This window comes from Physeter macrocephalus, chromosome 7, assembly GCF_002837175.3.
Source record: "Physeter macrocephalus isolate SW-GA chromosome 7, ASM283717v5, whole genome shotgun sequence".
NCBI lineage: Eukaryota > Metazoa > Chordata > Mammalia > Artiodactyla > Physeteridae > Physeter > Physeter macrocephalus.
The window spans coordinates 51868155-51889337 of NC_041220.1; the positions used below are offsets into that span (position 1 = coordinate 51868155).

Genomic DNA, 21183 nt, shown 5'->3' on the forward strand with positions numbered 1-21183 from the left:
GGAGCGGCTGGGCCCGTGAGCTATGGCCGCTGGGCCTGTGCATCCGGAGCCTGTGCTCTGCAACGGGAGAGGCCACAGCAGTGAGAGGCCCGCGTACCGGAAAAAAAAAAAAAAAAAAAAAAAGTCAGAGAACTAATGTTTTTATTGGAGAAAAGGAATCTGGGGTTTTACCCTTTTTAAATTAAATAATTTTATTAGTATGGAAATATTTAAATATGGATATTGAATCTGGTTTTAATAGGTAGAATTTATTTCTGGAAACTTGTAAAAGTTTATTTCTCTATTTAAAAAATAAGGTTTCTCTTATAATCTGCTCTTAGGTATCCAATAAATATTAGTGCATTTTACTAGATGGGTAAATTTTTCTTGCTGAGATTTCTCACCCAAGTTCTTGATTCCTAATGAGTACAAAAAAAATCAAACTGTCGGGCTTCCCTGGTGGCGCAGTGGTTGAGAGTCCGTCTGCCGATGCAGGGGACACGGTTTCGTGCCCCGGTCCGGGAAGATCCCACATGCCGCGGAGTGGCTGGGCCCGTGAGCCATGGCCGCTGAGCCTGCGCGTCTGGAGCCTGTGCTCCACAACGGGAGAGGCCACAACAGTGATAAGCCCGCGTACCGCACAAAAAAAAAAAAAAAAAAAAAAAAAAAAATCAAACTGTCAAGTTTAGATAGAAGAACAAAATTTTGGAAGTAAAAGAATGTGGATGAACCTAGAAGGAAAAAAATTAGAGGGTCATAAAATGAACAAAAATCATAACTTTCAGTGTCTTAGGTGATTATATACGAGGGCTTTAAGGAACATGAAGGATGATAAGAAAAGTGAAAATAACTAACATTTATTGAGCACGTATGATGTGCCAGGTTTTCTTCTAACTCTTTACATGTGTTATTTAATCTTCACTGTAATTCTGAGATGGGTATTATGAGTATCCCATTTTTCAGATAAAGAAGCTGGAATAGAGAAAAATTAAGTTGCCCAAGCCCATACATCTGATAAGGAGTAGGAATGGAATTCAAATCTAGACATTCTAATGTGAGAGAATATGCTTTTTATTTATAAAATTATCCTAACTTCATACAACCAATGCCAGAGTCCTACATGTTGTTCTGAAGTAGAAATAAAGTTGTTTCTTTGAGATCATCCTGGCATTCGACTATAATTCTTGTATCTTTCTCTCCTTCCTCCCTCCCTCCCCTCTTTTTCTTTCTTCCTTTCCTTTCCTTTTCTCTTCTTTCCACAGTTATATGTATACATTAATAACATATGTTTACCTAAAATATTTCCTTATCTGTGAGTATGTTGAAATAAGAACTAATTCACATCATGAATAGAGAAAAGTAGGAATGTGCAAAGGGTCTGGGTGCTAAGTTTAATTTATATTGCATTTCAGTGATAAAACCTTATGATGCTATCACAGAGCATAAATCAGTTTTTATTGCTCAATCAATGCAGGACTCTTGAAAGATCAAAACACTTTACATTTCTAAAGCTCTGTATCTTTTAAAAATAATCAGAGCCAGGAAAAAAAAAAAAAGCGGGGAGCCCCATAAGGAATTCAATTTAAATATTTGAGTTTTCTGTCAACCAAAAAAATTTTAGATAAGATGGTTTGATTTATCCCCAAGCTCCAGACATGGGGGAGGGTGAGGAGAGGAAAAAAAAAAAAAGAAGGAAAGAATCAGACAATTGTTAGCCAACTTTGTTGTAAGAAGGACTGATTTATCCCCAAGCTCCAGACATGGGGGAGGGTGAGGAGAGGAAAAAAAAAAAAGAAGGAAAGAATCAGACAATTGTTAGCCAACTTTGTTGTAAGAAGGACCAAAAAGATTGGCCCAAATCTTATTCTATCTGTGTGCCAACTATAATTTAGTAAAAGATAACACACTGTGGCTATGCATTTCTGCTTCATATCACTGGTCAGAATTTCTGGTGTGTCTCATTTCCATATACCAACAGATACATAACTATAAACAGTAAGGAAAAGGGCTGGAATTTAAACATAATAAAACATTGATATTTGAAATCTGCTTATCATTAAAAAAAGAAAAATCATGCTCTGCTATCCTAGATGGCTGGAATGCTTTTTCTAGCAGCATTTAAAGCTATGAAATGTACTTTAAACTATGCACTGTTCTCTCAACCCCTGCTGTAAATTCTACTGAAGTACACATTTTTCTGACTGTGATAGAGGCTTCTGGTATTTTTGAGACATTAAACAGATATTTTAATTCTAGATTGAAGGCTTTTCTTATATTTAAATTCACTGGGAGGGATCCCGTTATTGAAGCCTCAGCTGTTAAATATAAAATTTCTCAGTAAAAGGTAAGTTAATATTAAAACATCATGAGCACCAAGAGAAATAAACATCGTTCTCTTAGGGGAAAAAAGTTGAATTGCCAAAAGAAAGAAAAAAATTCATTTTATCATCTCACATATAAACATATGCCTTCTTTCCAAGAGATTGTTATTAAATTGTCAGTTAACTAAACATATATGTTCCAGAAAAGTGGCTTTTGAAAACATTGTAAACTGAATTGTATTTTTCCCACTGGCTTTTCATCATGGAAAATGTATTCTGAAAGTAAAAAACAAATGGACTCTAAGAAACCCATTTGTTTGGACCCAAAATGTTCACTCACAGAGGAAGATGCCCATCTCAGTCTCTCCATTTACAGAGGATCTGTTCCTCTGGACTGACACTGTGGTTGGGGGATCTTCACCGGTTTTCCCATAGCTCTCTGCAGTGTGGCTGTATTTAATGGCTGGCAGAAAGAGCCTATTAGGGCTAAAGTGAAACAGATCTCTTTATGACACTGTTCTTTGTTCTGCAGCCAGATTTCTTGAAAAAGTATTCTATGCTCAATGCCTGTTTCTTTATTATTTTCTTGCTTATTAATCTAGTGTAGTCTGGCTTCTGGTACTTTTTTGCTGAGAAGTCCTCTGGGCGACTAAATATAAGGGCGTTTTTCTCAGCCCTCATTCTCCATTTCTTTGAGATATTCACTACCAGATTGTTGCCACTTTCTTGTACATCTCTCTCTGTTTTCTGGGACTTCCGGCTCTCCTGATTGTGATGGAGTGCAAAGTCAGTTACACATGGAGGTGAATCACAGTTCTGCTACTTATTAGCCAAATTTCAATTTATTTATCCATAAAAATGGGGAAACTATTTCCTGGAATTTTGAAGGAGAAAGAAAGCTCTGAGCAGAGTGAAGATTATGATTATCAAGCAAGCTGGAATTGGTGTGCTGCAGTTATAGTCTATCTATAGGGAAATCTACGTGGGAAACTATATTATAAGAGGGTTGTTTGATGAGAGTAAAATCAAAACAAACAAATCAAATTAGATGATTTCCCACTTTCTTTCTTGGAAATGTACCAATTCATTCTTTCGACTTAAGTTGTCTTTTTCTAGGCTTTATGCTGAATATTTCCCTTTTGATAACGCATTCTTTCTTTAAGCAGAATTCTAAATAGTTTTTCCATTTTCAGCTTAGTTATTACCTCTTCCCTGACTCCGTTCACCCCGCAAGTCACCTTGGCTGTATTTGGGATTCCCAAGCCTCTGTGGTCACACTTTTACAGGAAAATCTCTTGAGCTACGTTTCCAGATGATAATCTGATCCATTGTGTTGTGAAGCTTCTGAATTTATTCTCCTTGTTTTGCGGCACTGGAGTGTTAGCTCCGCATAATCACCATCAGTTTCTCTCTTCCAAATTAAATGTGATGAGTTTTTTCAACCATTTGTGAAAAGACTAGCCTTTAACCAACACATTTTCTAGTTCTGAGCCACTGACAAAGTTCTAGTTTGTTAATGTCCGTCCTAAAATGTGATGTCCAGAGCTGACTAAAGATGTGTTGTTCTTTGCCTCTTTTTGGACACCATACTTCTCTTAATGAAGTCCCAGATGAAATTAGTGATTTTTGCTTCCCACCAATGCCACACCCACTATCATTTCCTACTTTTACAATTTAGCAGTACTGGCTTTGAAAAATAGCAATAAATCAAAATACTAAAATTTTATGTGATGTATACTTTTTTCAACATTATTGAGAGTACTCTGCTTCCTACTATTGGTATTGAGTTCATCCAGTTCTGTGTTTTGATCACATTTATATCTTTTGCCTTAATTGTGGAGAATTTTGTTTGGGATTAAGGGGAACATGTATGCATACACATCCCTGTGTATGCGTGTGTGTGAACTGGGTGTGGAGATTGTGCAACTTTGCAAAATGGGTAGGTTAAAACCTAATAAGACCAACGTACCATTTGATATATGGTAATTGATAAGAGATAAGAAAATCTGGATGCCTCATAGGGAACATACCCTGTTGAACTCTCACATATCCTTGTCTTCATGTATTAGCTCTTAACACAGTTTGGGGAATGAGGAAGGGAATTGACTTTTATTGGATAGCTACTTTGTTTCAGGCATTATAACAAGTTTACATAGTTTGTTTCATTTAATCCTCCCAGTAGTCTTGTCAATTTGGTACTCTCCACCGCCCCCCCCCCATCTCAACCCACCCTTCTGCTCTGTGGTTGCTGGGGCTGGCACTGTGCAGACCACATTCTGCTCTTCAGCTGGCTTCCTAGTGGGCTACACTGATAAGGGGTGCCAGAGAAACTGCAAGGCTGGAAGGGGAAGAAGCAACTTGCCTCTTTCCGCCTGCTGCCTGTGGATTTTGCTTCTGCTTGTCAATGTCGTGCCAGCAAGAACACTTCTTCACCCCAGCAGTGTCAGGTCCTTCCTGTGGGAGCAACTGAATCCAGTTTGCAGTTCTTCCAGTACTTGCAGAACCAGCTTCATGGCACCCCCTCCTCAGAGGTACCAGCTTAGCCAAGTAGCACTCCGTTCTCAAGAGGTATAATTCCAGCCTCTGTGTTTCTTCAATCCTACTGGTGGTAGCTGCTTCCAACAGTTGCTGCCTGCATGATACCTCGTAGTTCTCGTTTACCTTTCAGTTACCCAGTTAACAATTCTGTATGTTAAATTTTCTCTGCTCAAATAACTGGTGTATTTTCTACCTTCTACCTGGGCCCTGACTGATAGTCTTATAGCAAGTAAGCCAGGATACAACCCGGGTCTGTCTGACGTCTGTATCAGGAATCAAACTACTGGGGGTGGAAGGAGCGGCTACAGAGCCACAGACACAGACATGGTTGTGCCCTTCCTCTGTCTAAAACCCTTTGATGGCTCCCCATTGCCTGAAGATAGTGTCTCAACTCCTTAGCATGCTATTTATAGAAATCTTTCTGACTTCTAGCCTCAAGCTTCACCCATCCACTCAAATTGCTTTTCCTCCCTACTCCCCATTCCTCAGCAGGAACTTCTGTAGATGCAGGTCTTTGTTGTTTTCGCCTGAAATACTCTTGTTTGATTGTCTCTCCAGGTTTTCTCCACCCTTCTCTACCTGTGCTTCTGGAGGCTAACCGTTATGGACTGCCTCAGCATACTTTTCTGCCCTTGGCCTCTCAGTTCGGTTTGGCCAATGGGAGGCATGGGCAGGAGATTTAGAGGGTGGGGCGAGGGTATGGTTAGGGTATTGTTTGCCTGGCTTCATCCCTGCCAGGATGCAGTTGGTTGCTTCCCTCTCCCCTTCCCTTGTTGGTTTTCCTTAACACTCCTGATTTCCCTTAGCCTAACTTCTTAGAAATTCCTGTTGTTACGTTTGCCTTATTTTTCCTGTTAGCGTGCCATCTTTTTCCTGCTGGGACCTTGACTAATATAACCACTCAGTTTACGCTACGTGCTTGTGCACACACGCATGCACACACACACACACAAACACTTTCCTGTCAAACCCACCTTATTTTTCATTATCTTATACAAATGTCACTTTCTCTGTGGAACCATATCTAATTCCCCTTTAACCTTCTTCCTACACCCTCCTCAGCAAGCTGCATTGATTGCTCTGGCTTCTGAGGACCCACAGCTCTTTCTCATATTTCTCTTAGTGCTCTGTCTTAGCACTTACCGCTGCAAAATAGTTAAATGTGTGTGGATCCAAAACTTTGCTAGACAGTGTCCATTTCATATTCTCCATTGGCTGTTTGGCTTGGTATATAGTGTGTGGCTTAGTACTTGCTGCTTGAATGAATGGATTGCCTGATGCGTGTGAACGAGTAGGTAGAGGGACAATGTGTATTTCTACTTTCAGTTATATGCATTAATATTTCTATTTACAACTTTCCTTTATGATATTTCTTGTTCCTCCTGATGTGTTGTAGCATCTGATCATGTCTTCTTTCTTGATGCTTTTCCCTTGGTCTTCATGTCACTCTGCTCTTCTGGTTATCTTCCTCTTTCTGATAATTGTTTTATGCTTTTTTTCCTTAATTCTATCCTGGAAGACTGTAGATATTTTTGTATCCCCTGTTGTGCCTTGCACATAGATACTTGGTTAATAATTGCTACTGATCTTAAAGCCTTACCCTACTTCTCTCCTTCCTCCAAAAAAAGAATGCTCATTTCATTCTCCAGGCTTTTAAAATTCTCCCCCAACATTTTCTCCATCATATCTCGCATCCCCTGTCATTCTTTCTAAAAGATGACATCTTCTATCCCTATCGGTACTGTTTTTGTTCATACTTCTATTATAGCAGTTACCACCAGACCCTGAGTAGTTGGGGCTGAGAATTCTTATCTGTGCTTCTTAGTATTGTCCACACCTAACACAAGACCTTGAAGTTACTATATACTCAGTAAGTATTTATGGAATGAATAAATAAATTCTTGAATTAATACTGTCAGTTGGTATTTGTTATGTATTTATTTAATGGATTGCTTTTTCTGTCTCCCTCCTATGGAATCCAAGAGTGACACTGATTTAGAGCATCAGTTCTCAAACTTTTTGGTCTCAGAACCCCTTTACATTGTTAAAAGCTATTGAGGGGAATTCCCTGGTGGTCCAGTGGTTAGGACTCAGCACTTTCACTGCTGGGGGCCCAGGTTCAATCCCTGGTCAGGGAACTAAGATCCTGCAAGCCATGTAGTGCGACCAAAAAAAAAAAAAAGCTATTGAGGTTCACAACAACCTATGAACAACAAAAAAAGAAATTATGTGGACACCAAGAGCTTTTGTTTATGTGGAGTATATCTGTTGATACACGTGAGATAGATAGAAAATATCACGTCAGGAATTCAAGCAGGGAAAATTTTTAAAATATTTATTAATTAATATAAAAATATTATAATAAACCTATTACATGTTAATGTAACATATTTTTGTGGAAAATGACTATATTTTCTCAAAATAATGTAGGGAAGAGTGGTACCACTTTACATTTTTGCACATCTCTAACGTCTGGTTTAATAGAAGACAGCTGTATTCTCATATCTGCTTCTTCATTCAATCTGTTGTGATATATTATTTTGGATAAAGTATATAAAGAAAAGCTGACCTTACAAAGGTACGTAGTTGAAAAAGGGAGGAGTATGTTAATAACTTTCCAGAAAATTGCAGATATTCTTTGATACTACACCAGGTTTACAAGACGTAATTTCTGACAGGTTAATTGCAATGTGGAATATGAAACCATATTGCTGAATTTTCCATACTCCGGTACATTAAAACCCATTGGTGTCTCTTGCACTTTGAGTGGCTCTTTTATGCACATATTATTTTATAGCATTGTACATTAGTCACTTGGACAATATTGGTTCTTTAAATTATGCAGATTTTCGAAATGTTGACATATATTATACAATATAACAAAGCCACATTTGTCAGTATCACCACTGATATCATTAGAAAATCTTTAAGTATTAGGAATGTAAAGATATAGGGGCAGATACAAGTTTTCCAAAATTATAATTTCACATGAAAACTTGAGTTTCGATGTTGACAATACAAACTGTTAATTGTTTTCCTTGAAGTGACAGACTCACTTCATTTCCTTGTTGGAAAAAATGTGTGAAGAACCATACTTTTTCAGTTGTCTTTTCAGTAAAAATTTTATGCCATTAAAACAGTGTGAACAGCAGTTCACAGCTCAAGTAATCACATCAGTGCTTTTCCTTGAGGCAATGGTTGCACGGATACTTTGGTTGCCCCGGAAGTGCTTTTTGTATAGTTCCCGTTTCTTTACACAGAATATTGATGTTTTCTTAAGGGTTGAGATTTGATAAAATTAGTAACATTTGCTTTTTCATCATGGCCATTCTGAAAGTGAAACTGACTACTCGTATAATTTGGTACCACTCCCTTGATTGGTGCTAAGGCACTGGCACTTTTACCCATCACTGTTTTTGTACCATCAATGCAAACACAGGATAGTAACAAAATCAAGTAGCATCTTCATATTATTATGAAAATATTTCTGACTTTTCTGACCACCTGAAAGTGCCTCAAGGACCCAGGGGTCCATGGAACACCTTCGAGAACCATTATTTAAAAGAGTATCATATTCTCCGGGGTCCAAGATTAGCACAGTTTTCTAGAGATCATTGGAATCAGTAGAAGGGGGAAAACTCATCGACATTTTTTCTATACATTATCCAGATTTAGCTGTAATAGACATCTGTGCTTATTCATTTAAAAGGTATTGATTATGTGTTCATAGTATATAATTAGGTCCTTGTAGGGGATAGGAAACATGAAAAAATACTGTCTTATTTTCAAATGAACAAGTTAATTAACTTTTCTGAATCTGTTTTCCTGTCTTCAAAATGGGGATTCTATTGTCTGCTAACCCGACAATTAGATGAGATGATTTATTATGTAACATATAAATGTTTGTGAAATTCAACATGTTCTGTAAAAGGAGGATATAGCGTGATAAAATTATTTACTGTCTCCTGGGCAGATAAAAGACATTATAAAAATAATGACCAATAGTCATACAATTGCATATGAAGAGTATTCTACCAGATTTAGGGGTGGAATTACATTGCCTGTGTGATTGCTTCCTGATCATCTTAGTTGGAAAACATGTGACTAGAGTAATGATTTCCAGAAGTGAAAGTGGAGATTGGGGATTTAGTTACCTAGTGATTATGTTGGAGCCTAAGTAGTGAATTTCTAAAGGAAATATAGCGTAAGGGTGATCATCCAGGAAAAGAAAGAAGAATGAGTGAGAGGAGGGTTGAAGGCAGAGTCGTAAGGAACACATCCATTTAGGAGCGTGAAGAAGAAGAGAATCTAGAGAAAAAGACAGAAAGAGTTTTTATTGAATTAATAATTAATAGTGCCCGAAAGCCTTAAGGTCACTAAGCAAATATTTCCTTCTTACACTTCATCACCTAAAACAGAACCTGAATTGCCTCTGTTTCTCTGTTTCCCCATCCACAAAATGGGAATCTGAATTTCTAATATCCCATCTTCAAGCATCTGCCCTCTGGCTCTATATTTTTAACTTTAATTGGTGCATCTTTTTCTTCATTTTTTTCTCCTCCTCCTCTTCTTATTAATCTTTATATTTTCTCAACAGAAGGGATCCTCAACATATGAGAATATGGGCTAGGAGTTTAAAAACCCCAAGGGAAGATCCATGGCTGTGGGGTGGGAGTTGCTTTACTTGGAGGCTATTCTTTCCAAGTCACGGTAGACCCACCAAGGAAAGGCTCCTTACCTGGCAGGCTGGTAATCTGCCCCTTAGATAACAGGGGTAATCTATCTGTTCCTTTCTGTGCTCTCTGCTGAGTTTATAAACACTGATGCAGTGTTTAACTTAGCCTCAGGAAGGCTGCATTTCCAAAGAAAGCCAAATTGTAAATGTTTCTGGTGGTTTTATATTTCACTGTTTTTGTAAAAATTTCAGGGAGAGCTGTTTATTTTCTATTTGTGACCTATGGTCTTGCAGGAGTTATACTTTATTCTGTACTATCCTGAAAACATATTTTGCAATAGATTTCTCAATTTTGGATCCATTTGATTGAATTGATTCCTATAATTAAAATGATCTTTTTACATTACTTTCTTATTCTGTCTTTGTAATACTATAGAGCTCAAAAATTTGTGAAACAAGAAACATATACTGTTTAAAGGATATCCCAGGAAATCCTTCAGTATTTATAGTGTTACAAAAATGGACATCAATTCCCAGCTGGGTTTTATCCAAGTTTCACTATACAGATGGCTGTATATACTGCCCTTCAAATCCCTACGGGAGAAGATTTATAATGTCTTCTCTCTTCCCCCCTTTAATAACTTGTTTCAATGCCTAATAGTCATCACGATTGTGGAATTTTTTTCTCATGTCTGACTTAAATTTCTCCACCTGCATGTTAACCATATTTCTTTGTCCTTTGACCTCAGTAGAGGTGGGAAACCGACAGTTATTTTTACTCTTATATTTCTTTTTCTGTTGAAAGCCAATGCTTCATCCATTGTACAAATCAGTGATAGTAATAGACTCAGATTTCCCAGAGAAAAATACTGGTTTGTTCATTCCACATGAAACAGACATTATTTTATATCAGAACCAAGAGACTATTTAAAAAGTAAAATCGTCTTTAAAATTCATAACATTAGTAAAATAAAAAGTAATTGTCTATCCCCCCCTCCCTATCATCTTACTCGTCAATGTAATCTTTGCTCTGAAATCCGTATCTTGCCTCCCAGGCCTTTTCTATGTAATTAGGTAAGAAAGTAAGTAAATAAGCAAGTAAACAAACAATGAGAAAAATAAAATAAAGGTGCATACTAAGAGTATGGCAATGTGGTTTCCATTGTGACTTTTTTTTTTTTCTCTCTCTCTCTTATTAGAGTTTTGGCTACCCAGCGTAAAATACCATGAAGGAAGCTTTAATTATACAGTTGTGCCAGGTTTTAAACATTGTATGTATACTTTTAAAATTATGTTAAGTTTGATCATATTTAAAATGTGTGGTTATATTGATATAACCATGGGAAACTGTTTGGCAGTATCAACTTTAGATAAGTGTACACTGATCCAGTGATTTCACACCTGGGCATGTATCCAATAGAAATGAGTCTACTAAAAGGTATGTAGTAGAATGTTCATAGCATCATTATTGATAATGGCCCTGAACTATAGAACCTAAGTATCCTTCAAAGTAGAATGGATAGAGAAACTATTATAGTCATATAGAACAAGAAAACAGAGTGAGAAAAAAAAGATTGCGATTTTGGATGATGTTGAATTTTAAAAAGCTAGATACAAAAGAGTATATCTGTATAATTCTGTTTATATGACGTTCAAAAGCAGACAAAAAAGTGAGTTGTGTTGAGAGAGTTAAAAGTAATAGTTTGCTGTTGTGAGCTTATTGACTAGGTAGGTATTGACGGAATCTTCTAGAGTTCTGGACATATTCCATACCTTGATCTGGGTGGTGGTTATGTTGATAGATGTGTGTGTAACAGTGAACAGAACTACATACTTAAGATGCGTAAGCTTTACTTTATGTTATACCCCTCACTTTTCACCTCCATTATACCTGAGGCTTCTGAGTCTGAAATTGGTTGTATCTTCTGGGCAGATGGCCCCTCTGCTGCAGTGCCTTGTCACATATTCTAGGCAAAGCCTTTGGTGGGGGGTGGGGGGAGGAAGTTTATTTTTACTGTTTGTTTTGCTGCATGATTTAGTACTCTTCTATTCCTCTGCTACTTCAATTAAAAAAATTTTTTTAGTGCATGACCATAGTATTATTACATATAAAAAAGCCAGAATTCTATTATAGCTATAATTACCTGAATGTTCTCATTTCTGCTGTTTCTCAGTTTCCTGGTATAACTAAGTACAGTTATATCTCCCAACTGAAAATTTTATTCAGGCTGTATTCTAATATGTATGGATTTATAGCTGTATATCTTTTTCATAACTGGGGAAATTTGAGTATAGGCTCTCTTCTTGAGATGATGAAAATGTTCTCAAATTATATAGTGGTGATGATTGCGTAACTGTGAATATAGTAAAAATCAGTGAATTGTACATTTTAAGGGTGAATTTTATGGTATGTGAGTTAAAGCTCCTAAAGCTCTTGTTAAAAAAGAAGCTCTTAGAAATAAGGATATTATTGTAAAAATAAAATTCATCCAAAGTTTAAAGATAAATCAAGAAAATTTCCTAAAATGTAGAAAGAGAACAGGACATTGAAAATATGGTACCAAAGATAAAAGATATAGAGAACCAAGTCAGGAGGCCCAAGAACTATTAGAAGTTTCAGAAAGAGAGAGAAAGCAGAGGACAGGAAACCAGCAAAGAAAGAATGTAAGACTTTCCCAGATGTGAAGAAAGACATATCAAGTATATAGAATAGGCTTAACTGAAAAGCAAGTGGAAAGAACAAAAACCCTCTAAACTAGACACAATCACTGTGACTCCTCAGAGTTACAAGAGAATGAGAGGATCCTATGGACCTCAAGATGGAAAAAAGACGCTTACCTACAAAGGAACAAGAATGAGACTAGCACACATTTCTTATGAGCAACCCTGAGCCAGAAGATAATGAAGCAATGCATTATTTTCAACCTAGAATTGTAGATCCAGATAAGCTGTTATTAAACTTTGAGGGCAAGAAAAAGCCTTTTCAGAGATAAGAGAACTTTGCTTTCCACGCATCTTTTCCGAGGAAGTTACTTGAGGGTGTCCAGCAAAACAAGGCAGTATAGCAGGAAAGAAAAATCAGGGATTTAGCAAAGCGGTGTTCCAATAGAGGAGAGCAATAAAAGGCGTTCCAGGCTGCTGACTGTGCAAAAAGGCCTAAAGAACAATCTGCCCGTGATGGAACTGGGGAATGAAGGAGTTTGGGAGTAAAGTATTCAGGGAGGGGAAAAATAAAAGAACAAAAAACCCCACAAATCAACTATACCTCAATTTTAAAAAAAACAACACAACACAGACTTCAAAGATAAGACAGTGTATTTGAAATTAGGAGACTTTACAACTTTGATTAAAGCAGGGAATGCTCCTCCCCAACCCCCTCAGAAAAAGCCCATACGCATTCTAGGACCCAAGTGTATTATATGCATAAGGAAATGTAATCATAGCTTGTACATTGGGTCTGTCATTAATAGTTATATAGTTTATAATGGTACAACACTATTGACTAATTTTGAAGTTTTCGAATCATGCTATAGAAAAAGCACATTAGACTAAATTATGGTTACAAAACAAAATATAAATGCTATCAGTCTTGACCGGATGAAAGTAAAAGTACAGATGATTTGGAAGATGAAAGGGGGAAATACGAAGTAGAAGGAAGGGTAAGGGGAACTAATATCCTCTGCTTAGAAGACGAAAAACCATAGCATACCATCTGTAGTTGACAGAACAAAGAAGAAAGTTTAAGTATGTAATGTAAGTTACAAAGAAAACCAGCAGATGGGGAGGAAAAGTGCTTGAAGTCTTGTCTGCTTATGGACTATCTCACGATCTCTTTGTTGTGTGTTCCTTTCCCTTTTTAATTCCTTTTTGTCTTTCTGATGAAATGAGAAGAGGATGTAAACCGATGTGTTCATGCTACCCTCTGAACCTTTCGTACATTATTTACAAAACTCCGAAACCATCTTTTGTACACAAGATTCTGGCTCTCTTATGCCAACTGTTGAATTAACATTTGAAATTTTCCCTGACAGTGCTGCCCACCAACCAACAGTTTAATATTAGTAGAGTTGCCACCTTTGTCTACATATTAGTATAAGTGCTTTTGCTATAATTTACACGCATTCCTGGAATACTTGTTTTGCAAAATCACATACTAGTTATCAGGGCTCGGGATAAAAAAAATATCATTAGCAGAAGCCCATTCAAAAATCGATACAAATTTATAATTAGAGCACTAAAGTAAACGATAAAAATACTATCACAGTTAGAAAGATTGGCCAAATTTCTATAGATAAAGACTATAGATAAAGAAACGTTACCGCATATATGGACTTTATGTGAACAAAAGAGTTGAAGGTAGCTCACTGGAAGGTAATGTAAAGAGGAGCTGAGGCTGTTTGGTTATAGAGGCAAAGGCAAAATGCACTAAAGGTCAGGGAGAACCAAACAGGAAGCACTTCCAAGACAGTGCATGTGGCCAAGCAGAGCCAAGAAGAACTAGGAATGTAATCAGTGCTCAGCTCCTCTTGTGGCTTGCAGAGTTCAGCTATGTTTGTTTACTTTGTGTTCAGCTGCTCCCATTTGGCGGCACAAAATGTTAAAATGAGAAAAAATGACAAATGAATAGATACTTTTTTGTAATATTAAAATTATTCATGTTTGCCAGTTATGTGTGAGTTAATAAACCAGAGTTTTAACAGAACATGTTATATTTAAATATTTTAATATACTTTGCCTTTATTATATTAGAAAAATGATTAAAAAGGAGAAAAATGAAATGCTGATATTTGATTTCTGGAAATACATGTCTTAAAACATAATTTTGGGGACTTCCCTGGTGGCGTAGTGGTTAAGAATCCACCTGCCAATGCAGGGGACATGGGTTCGATCCCTGGTCTGGGAAGATCTCACATGCCGCGGAGCAGCTAAGCCCGTGCGCCACAACTACTGAGCCTGCACTATAGAGCCCGTGTGCCACAACTACTGAAGCCCATGTGCTACAACTACTGAAGCCTGGGTGCCTAGAGCCTGTGCTCCACAACAAGAGAAGCCACCGCAATGAGAAGCCCGTGCACCGCAAGGAAGAGTAGCCCCCGCTCGCCGTAACTAGAGAAAGCCCGCCCGCGTGCAGCAGCGAAGACCCAATGCAGCCAAAAATAAATAAATTTATTAAAAAACAAAAAACAAAAAAAAAAAACCCCAAAACATAACTTTGTTTATTCACATTTCACACACTGGGTTTTCATTCATGTTTTCAGGACAATGATGAATAAAAAACATGCAATGACAGTATTATTATTTGTTATAGAGTTTTGTTTTTTTTTAAGAAAACATTTAGTAGCTAAATATGCTATTTTAGACAAAATTTCTGATGGTTACTTTCTACCATTAAGACACAATTTGGGGATTAAATCAAATCTAGCACTGACAGAATACTTTTTTTTTTTTTTTAAGAAAATCAACAAAGAATCATATATGTGTAGATATTTTAAATATATCTTACCAAGCCACAAAACAGGTTCAGAAAGTTATAGTTTATCAAATGTATATAATAAATGGAAGAGTAAGTTCCATAATTCATTTGAATACAATGGAATTCAATATTGTAAGGATCACAGACAATATAAATATATTAAATCCTTTTATTTTCCAAATATGTTCCCTTTCTCCCAAGAGATAATTCTATTTCAATAAGTTTCAAAATATACATAGAACTGATGGTTGCTAAAGTTTTGTGTTTGTTTCTTAACTAAATTGAAATCAGAAGCCCATTTCACTTCCTTAAAAACTATAAAAAAGAAAAAGAAAGCCTAATAGATTTTCTTACTTGAAAACTATTTTTCAAATTTCAAAATTGTCCTTTTTCAAAGAGTTGCTATGTATTATGCAGTTTTAATATAAAATAACCCTTGTTTTTAGGACTTTAAAAAAATGTGTTGCAAAGCCTTCTTGGGTTGACATTTTAAAATCACCTTGTAAATCTGCCTGACAAGTTTTTTTTTTTTTTTTTTTGGTAATATGAGATGTGAATAAATGTTCTGTCTATTACTTTTTCAACACCTGGTTCTAGTTGCTTGCAGTTTTAGTTGATATGAACTGAGAAATTTTCTCAAGTTGTTAGCCTCACAGTATAGCATTTTTGGTAGTCAGTCAGTTGATTTTGACTTGTTTTATGTAAGATTGTGATTAAATTTATTGTGATTTAATTTTATATTTAAAAAATGTCACTAGCCTATATTTTAAAGCATTTGTGTGAAGTACTCTTTTACTAAATTCCAATTAACATGTTATGAATTTTTACCAAAAAACCCCCCTGCTTTCATGACATATATAAGGAAGTGTTAATGACTTGTGTGTGTAAGGAAAAGGTATACAGAGGGGAACAGAATGGAGCAGCAAAGGTGAATAATTGCTGATTCACAAGGTAGTGTTCTGTTGGCATTTCCTGTTATGAAATATATCCATTTGTTCCTTTGGATCTCATGCCTTATGTGGGAAGGCAGTGTTATGTAAATATGCTCTCTGAGTCCAAGTCTGAGCTAGGAAAATGCTAACTGGATAAAAAGTTTAACTATGTTTTTGAATTGAAGACATTCTTTTTTGCTGTACGCGGGCCTCTCACTGTTGTGGCCTCTCCCGTTGCGGAGCACAGGCTCCGGATGCGCAGGCTCAGCGGCCATGGCTCACGGGCCCAGCCGCTCCGCGTTATGTGGGATCTTCCCGGACCGGGGCATGAACCCGTGTCCCCTGCATCGGCAGGCGGACTCTCAACCACTGCACCACCAGGGAAGCCCTCTTTTTTTAAAAAAAATTTATTTATTTATTTACTTATTGGCTGTGTTGGGTCTTCATTGCTGCGCTGGCTTCCTCTAGTTGTGGTGAGCGGGGGCTACTCCTCGTTGCGGTGCACGGGCTTCTCATTGGGTGGCTTCTCTTGTTGTGGAGCACGGGCTCTAGGGCACACAGTCTTCAGTAGTTGTGGCACGTGGGGTCAGTAGTTGTGGCTCGTGAGCTCTAGAGCACAGGCTTAGTAGTTGCGGTGCACGGGCTTAGTTGCTCCACAACATGTGGGATCTTCCCGGACCAGGGATCGAACCCAAGTCCTCTGCATTGGCAGGCGGATACTTAAGCACTGTGCCACCAGAGAAGTCCCTGAATTGAAGACATTCTTATCTTTAAATTGAACATATGGTTATTGCAGTCGAAATCTAAACAGACCTGGTGACTTTCTCTGATGATTTCCATTTCTTGAGGTCTCTCTAAAAGACAATTATGTTATGAATGGATTGTATGTATTCTGAGCCTTTTAAATTCCTCCTCCTTCAGTCCAGGAGATAGGGTTGGAGAGGTAGGCAATTACATATCACATAGAGCCTTTCATGGTTTCAGGACATTTTAGTTTTTGCCTTAGCAATACTTACCACAATAATGATTAAGCAATTGTTTGTATAATTGTTTTATGACTTTCTCTCTTGATACACAAAGCTCTGTGTGTCCAGGGACCACGCTGCGTCACCTGCAGCACAGTGTATAAACAAATAAATGGAGCTCATGTTAGATTTGAACACATTTCATGTGAAAATTTGTTTTCATATATTTAATGTTAATATTTAATATGTCAAGATGTTTTTGGGTAAAAATATTAATCATCTGCACAAAAGATCCCCATGCCCTAAGAAGAGAATGACATGTAATGAGCTGAATTAATTAGGAGAGCATCCAGGAATCATTTGCCTTCTTTATTTGTTGGCCATGAGGACAGATTTTTGTCTGATTTGTTCATGGGTTTATTCTTAGCAGTAAGAACAGTCCCCGGCACAGAAATATATGTTGAGCCAATGGATTAATAAAAGTTAATGACACTCACAACTCAACAGGAAGAAAATAAACAACCTAATAAAAATGAGCAAAAAATTTGAACAGACAAACTTCACCAAAAAAGATATAGGGTGGCAAATAAGCACATGAAAAGACCAACATTATTAGTCATTAGAAAAATACAAATTAAAACCACAGTGAGTTGTTGCTAGATACCTAATAGAATGGGTAAAACCAAAACAACTGGCAATACCAAGTGCTAGTGAGGATGTGAGGCAATAGAAATCTCATTTGTTACTGGTGGGACAGCTCACTCTGGAACTTAGTTTTTCGGTTTCTTATAAAGTTAACCATACACTTAGCATATGACCCAACAACCCTAGAAATTCACTTAAGAAAAATGAAACCATATGCCCACAGACACATACACACATAAAAACCTGTACAAAGATGTTTGTGAAGGCTTTATTCACAATTTCTTTCTTTCGTTTTTTGGAAAATGTTGGTGGACTTTGATTTGTGAATCTTTTTCAATTTATTTTTATTTTTTTTTAAAATTAATTTTTATTGAAGTATAGTTGCTTTACAGTGTTGTGTTAGCTTCTACTGCACAGCAAAATGAATCTGCCATACGTATACATATATCCCCTCCCTTTTATTTCCCTCCCATTTAGGACACCACAGTGCATTAAGTAGAGTTCTCTGTGCTATACAGTATGTTCCCCTTGGTTGTCTATTTTGTACATAGTATCAATAGTGTATATGTGTCAATCCCAATCTCCCAATTTCTTCCACCCCACCCCTTTCCCTCTTGGTATCCATACATTTTTACTCTATGTCTGTGTTTCTGTTTCTGCTTTGCAAATAAGGTCATCTATACCATTTTTCTAGATTCCACATATATGCGTTAATATGCGATATTTGTTTTTCTCTTTCTGATTTACTTCACTCTGTATGACACTTCCTAGGTCCATCCACGTCTCTACAGATGACCCAATTTCATTCCTTTTAATGGCTGAGTAGTATTCCATTGTATATATGTACCACATCTTCTTTATCCGTTCCTCTGTTGGTGGACATTTCAGTTGCTTCCATGTCCTGGCTATTGTAAATAGTGCTGCTATGAACATTGGGGTGCGTGTGTCTTTTTGAATTATGGTTTTCTCTGGGTATATGGCAAGTAGTGGGATTGCTGGGTCATATGGTAGTTCTATTTTTAGTTTTTTAAGGAACCTCCATACTGTTTTGCGTAGTGGCTGTATCAATTTACATTCCCACCAACAGTGTAAGAAGGTTCCCTTTTCTCCACACCCTCTCTAGCATTTATTGTTTCTAGATTTTTTGATGATGGCCATTCTGACCAGTGTGAGGTGATACCTCATTGTAGTTTTGATTTGTACAGGATAGAAAGCCCAGAGATAAACCCATGTGCCTATGGCCACCTAATCTATGACAAAGGAGGCAAAAATATTCAATGGAGAAAAGACAGCCTCTTCAATAAGTGGTGCTGGGAAAATTGGACAGCTACATGTAAAAGAATGAAATTAGAACACTCCCTAACACCATACACAAGAATAAACTCATAATGGATTAAAGACCTAAATGTAAGGCCAGACACTATCAAACTCTTAGAGGAAAACATAGGAAGAACACTCTGACATAAATTGCAGCAAGATCTTTTTTGACCCACCTCCTAGAGTAATGAAAATAAAAACAATAATAAACAAATGGGACCTAATGAAACTTAAAGGCTTTTGGACAGCAAAGGAAACCATAAACAAGATGAAAAGACAACCCTCAGAATGGAAGAGAATATTTGCAAACTAAGCAACTGACAAAGGATTAATCTCCAAAATATACAAGCGGCTTATGCAGTTCAATATCAAAAAACAAACAGCCCAGTCAAAAAATGGGTAGAAGACCTAAATAGACATTTCTCCAAAGAAGACATACAGATGGCCAACAAGCACATGAAAAGATGCTCAGCTTCACTAATTATTGTAATTTCTAAAAGTTGGAAAAAACTCAAATGATCATTAGCCGGTGAATGGATAAATGGCTAAACAAACCATGGCACATTCATACAATGGATGACTACTCAGCAAGAAAATGGAGCAAACTACCTATATAAGCAACAACATGAACGAACATCAAATACCTTATGCTAAAGTGAAAGAAGCCAGACTCAAAAGGCTGCATACTATATGATTCCATGTATAGAACATTCTGGAAAGGCAAAACTATGGGGCAGAAGCCAGATAAATGCAGATAAGTATTCACCAAGGGCTGGGGGTGGGAAAAGAGAATTGACTACAAAGGGGAAACTTTTTGGAGTAATGGAAATATTCTATATTTTGATTGTGACAGTGCTTACCCAACTACATGCATTTGTCAAAATTCATAGCATCGATTTGAGAACACCCTGAACCAGAAAAGGATGAATTTTACTGTATGTAAATTATACCTTAATCAACCTGACTCAAAACCAAGCAGAGTAAGGGTTAATGAGGCTCTTCTCTATTAGTACTTAAGCAAGCAAATCATTAGCTTGCTGCTTGAGAATCAGGAATGAACCATGCTTTGCCGAGGGACCAAAGAAACTAGTGAGACTCAGCTCCCTGCTCATCGTTCCCACTGTTTTTATTCTTTACATGCTCACCCTGATAAACAGGTAATAAGGCACTTCAAAATCCTTAATCTCTTCAAAATATGTGATGAAAAGATAGAATATGTTGCAGGCTTATAAGTTTCTTGAAACAAGGTCTATTTTTTGTGTATTATAGTCTGTAGCAAAACCATTAATTGGCAAATGCCATTTAGCACCGTGTAAGACACTGAACTCTCACTTATTTGCTACTCCATAGAGTTGCTGTGAAAATCAGAAGAGGACATACTTGCACTGTATAAACGATAAAGTGCTAAATAAATACAGGTGGTCTCATTGCCAAATATTAACAAACCTAGACATAACAAACAAACTGGGATTTCAGGCATCAGAGAGTAAACCACAAACAGGGTGTAGGTAAGATGTAAAGGAAAGAATTACTTGACTTGCATGTATGTTTGGCCCCATTGCCATCTTCTTGCCCAATGAGGAGAATCTGTGGTGTTCAGGAGTTCAGTCCATAGCATTGATGAATGGCAGGAGTGAAATTTGACATATTAGAGTGGGAAGCGACTAAATGGAAGGACTGCTATAGGCAGAAGTTGGACTTAGAAGCTATGAGAGAGTGAATCTTCAACAGGTGGTTTTTTTGTTTGTTTTTGTTTGTTTGTTTTTGGTACTCCAGTCTTTTATGAAGTGGGGGTCTCGTTCTAGATAGAGGTGACCATTGTAGTAAATGTGCTGTGTCACCCATACCAAACCATTTCTTCTGATACCTCATCTTCCAGGGGTTTTGCCACTCTAGTTCTCCATACATTTTTGTTCCATAAAGAGCCAGCTTTTATGCTCATGAATATTGTCATGAACCCACGGGTATCAGTGATAAAGTTTTTTAGCTGTAGTCATAACAGATTTCTCCTTTATAGACATATGCACACAATTAGAAACCTTGCTTTTTTGCCTCTTAGATTGCTATATCATTTGTCTTGGAGAGGTACTCCATGTTGAGCTCAAGAAATATTTATTCATATGACTATTGGATAACTGATTTATGGGGTATTTCAGAATTATGCAATGAATTCTACTAGCAATATGGCTTTGGCAAGATCACTTAACATGTGTTTTCTTGCTTGCAAAATGCAGTTAATAGTTTCAACTTTGCTGTTGTCACCATGTTGTTTTAAGAGTCACAATAGCTTAGGCAAGCTTGCAGTTTACTCTGAAGTTTTGTGCTGATGTAAGGCAGT

The 21183-nt window shown here is 37.1% G+C and overlaps 1 protein-coding gene and 1 non-coding gene across 18 annotated transcripts in view; both read left to right on the forward strand.

Annotated features, from left to right (window-relative positions):
* The window catches only part of SCFD2 (sec1 family domain containing 2), a 422795-nt gene that overhangs the window by 45246 nt on the left and 356366 nt on the right, over window positions 1–21183 (forward strand). The window lies entirely within an intron of this gene.
* On the forward strand, window positions 6904–6976 carry TRNAE-UUC (transfer RNA glutamic acid (anticodon UUC)). The gene has a single exon. It is a non-coding gene; the product is annotated as a tRNA-Glu (tRNA).